Raw genomic sequence first — 3,694 nt, 5'->3', positions numbered from 1 at the left:
CAACGACGTAATGGAGAATTCTGGTTTGAGCATTAAGGATGTTGCTGGAATAACTTTTAGAAAGGTATTTCTCTTTTCTGCCAATGATAACCTCTCAGATGGATGAAGGATCATAGCCCTCTAAAACCTTAAATTTCCCAACCTCACACTTTTTTTTTAGCAAATTACCCAAATCAGAAGCTATAATAGTAAATTTTTTCCCACGAAGAAGAACATTAAGTTTTTCCTCAATAAACTTTTTAAGGTTGCTAAGTTCATCCTTCCCTAAGGCAATATTTAAGTAAAATTCTTTAACTAGTGTTGCACTAAAAAATCTTTCTTCAAACGTGATGAAATGTTTTAATTTCAGTTCCTCAAAAAATTTAGACGGAGAATTCTTAATATCAGGAACTTCATTAAAGCTTGCTCAATCCAAAAATTTATCATAGGAAACAGTAGCATTTCTTATTATTGTAGATTTCTTGGATTTTAAACCTATTTTTATGAATTTGATTTTTGAATCGAGAAGATTGAAAATTACCTTTTTAATTGAAACTCTTATTATTGTAGATTTCTTGGATTTTGATTCCTTCTTGCTTTGACTCAACCCCTTCTTTTCTAACATCAGATTCAAGGCCATTTATTCCTTTTTGTGGAGAGAGTGATGAAGATGCTTCTGCTGATCATTTCTTCTTCCTTTTGTCAGTAACTTTGTTTGTCAGGGAAGTCTTAGCCATGGTTTTTGCTGGTGTCGAGATTTAGGGTTTCTTTGGATTTCTTAACTACTCAAATGGATGTGAGAGAGTTTGAGTTAGGTTTTGGGACTTAGAGGTTAAGAAAGATTGGATGACAGTTTTTGGAGGAGGTGGAGAGTTACAAATGATGGGTGATAACTGGTTAGGTTGCCCCTTAAATACTGTCAGCTTTTTTCTCAAGGTTTTTGATTTTCAAAATATTTATTTTAACGCCTGACCCCTTTTTTTTTGACATTTGGTATTTCAATTGGTTAAAGCAAGCTTTAACTGGTTAATGAGTAACTGTCATTAAGGGTTGTGTTTCAAGTTTTCACAAATAGAATTGTTTTAATCAGCTAAAAGAACCTTTAACTGATTACAACTCTACTGGTTTAGGCTTTCCTTTTATTCACAAAATTACTTTAACTAGTTAAAAAAGGTCTTAACTAACTAAAGCAAGATTTTCCAATTTTCAAAACTCCTATAACTAATTAAAATGAACATTTAATCAATTAAATCATGAGAATAAAGTATATTCCATATAATATATCGTCAAAAACATTATCAAAATATTACTCAATCATAGTTTATTTACATCAAGCATTCATATTTCTTTTCTAATTTCACAAATTGGTCTTCACTTAAAGGTTTTGTGAAAATATTGGCTAATTGATGCAAGGTATCTACAAATTCTATTTCAACATCTCCATTAAGCACATGATCTCAAATAAAATGATGTCTAATTTTGATGTACTTAGTCATTAAGTGTTGAACAGGATTTGGAGATGTTTATGGCACTCATGTTGTCGCAAAAAGATAAGAACATTATACATGGACATGCCAAAATCGTTTAGCTATTGCCTAATCCATAATATTTGTGCGCAACAACTACATAGTGAAATATATTTAGCCTCAGCAGTTGAAAAAGTAACTGAATTTTGTTTCTTGCAAGACCATGACACAAACATGTTTCCAAGGTATTGACAAGTGCCATTAATGTTCTTTTGATCTGTTTTGCTACTAGGAAAGTTAGCATTGGAGTAGCCAAGAAGATTAAAAGATGATCTTTTTGGATACCATAATCTTAAGGTTTAAGCGTCCAAGAGATATCTAAAAATCCTCTTCACTATAGTCAAATGTGATTCTTCGGGACATGATTGGAATCTTGCATATAGGTAAACACTAAACAAAATATCAAGTCTACTTGCAGTTAAATAAAAAAAATGAGTCAATCATGCCTTTATAGAATTTTTAATCCATATATTTTCCTTTCTCATCTTTGTCAAGCTTTGTGAAAGGACTCATAAGAGTTCTAATTGATTTCAGATTCATCATATCAAATTTTTTTCAGAATTTCCTTAGTGTATTTTTCTAAGTTAATGAATATTTCATCCTCATAATGTTTGATTTGTAGATTAAGGAAGAATTTTAGCTCTCCCATCATGCTCATATCAAATTCACTCTACATTTCCTTAGCAAAATTCTTACACAACTTTTCATTAGTGACACCAAATACTATATCATCAACATATATTTGAACCACAATCAAATCATTTTTGTTTTTCTTTATGAAAAGAATATTGTTTACACTCCTTCTAGAGTATCCTTTTTGAATAAAAAATTTTGAAAGTATTTCACACCAAGCTCTAGGAGCTTGTTTCAATCCATATAAAGCTTTATGTAATTTATAAACATAATCAATTTTTTCAAAGTCTTCAAAACTAAGGGACTATTCAACATACACCTCTTTTTGTATAAAGCAATTTAGAAATATACTTTTGATATCCATTTGAAATAATATAAAATTCATGTAACAAGCATAGGCAAGCAAGAGTCTAATTACTTCTAATCTAACTATAAGGGCAAATGTTTCATCATAATCAATACCTTCCTCTTGATCGTACCCTTGAGCAACTAACTTTATTTTTTTTCTTACCATATTTCCCATCTCATCCAACTTGTTTCTAAATACCCATTTTGTACGAACAATTGGATGGTTTGTTGGCTTTGGAATTAAGGTCCAAATCTTGTTCCTTTCAAATTGACCAAGTCCTTTTTGCATGGCAATCATCCATCTTTTTTCTTGTTCAACTTCCTCAAAGTTCTTTGGTTCCACTTTTGATATGAATGCCAGATATTCACAAGTTTCTTTTAATCTTCTTCCAATTTTGACACCTTTTGAGAGATCAATAATTTGTTCTTGAGGATGATTTCTTACAAATTTCTAGCTTTTAGGAAGATCGTTGTGCTGATTTTCAGCTCTTTGCAAGTCTTATAGAGGTGGTTCTTCTCCATCTTTCTCCTTTGAGCTTTTTCTATCATCTTTTTTATTGTCCAAGCTCATCTTTTCCATTTTCCTTTTAATATCATTTGCATCATCATCATCATCAAGCACTATATTTCTTTGTGTAGCTTTAGTCTCATAAAAAACAATGTGAACTGACTCTTCTATAACCAAAGTTCTTTTGTTAAACACTTTGTATGCTTTAGAGTTCAATGCATAACCTAAGAAAATAGCTTCATCACCTCTAGCATCAAACTTTACCAAGGTGTGTTTTCTTATTATTTAAAACAATGCATTTGCATCCAAAACTCCTTAAATGTGAAATGTTTGATTTTCTTTCTCTATAAAGCTCATAACGGGTTTTAGAAATCATGGCTCTAATGGAAACTCTATTCAAAATGTAAGCTACTGTGTTCACAGCTTCAGCCCAAAAATATTTTGGCAAATTTTTTTCATAAAGCATTGTTCTTGCCATTTCCTTTAAAGTCCTATTTTTTCTTTCAACAACTCCATTTTATTATGGAGTTTTAAGAGCTGAAAAATTAAGGTCAAAACCATTTTCATTGTAAAAGATTTCAAAATCATTATTTTCAAATTCACCACCATGGTCACTTTTAACACTAACAATGGTAAGCCCTTTTTCATTTTGCACTATTTTACAATGTTTAACAAAAGTAGGCGATTCATCATCTTTGTA

This window comes from Theobroma cacao, chromosome 1, assembly GCF_000208745.1.
Source record: "Theobroma cacao cultivar B97-61/B2 chromosome 1, Criollo_cocoa_genome_V2, whole genome shotgun sequence".
NCBI lineage: Eukaryota > Viridiplantae > Streptophyta > Magnoliopsida > Malvales > Malvaceae > Theobroma > Theobroma cacao.
Note: the sequence above shows the minus strand (reverse complement) of the source record.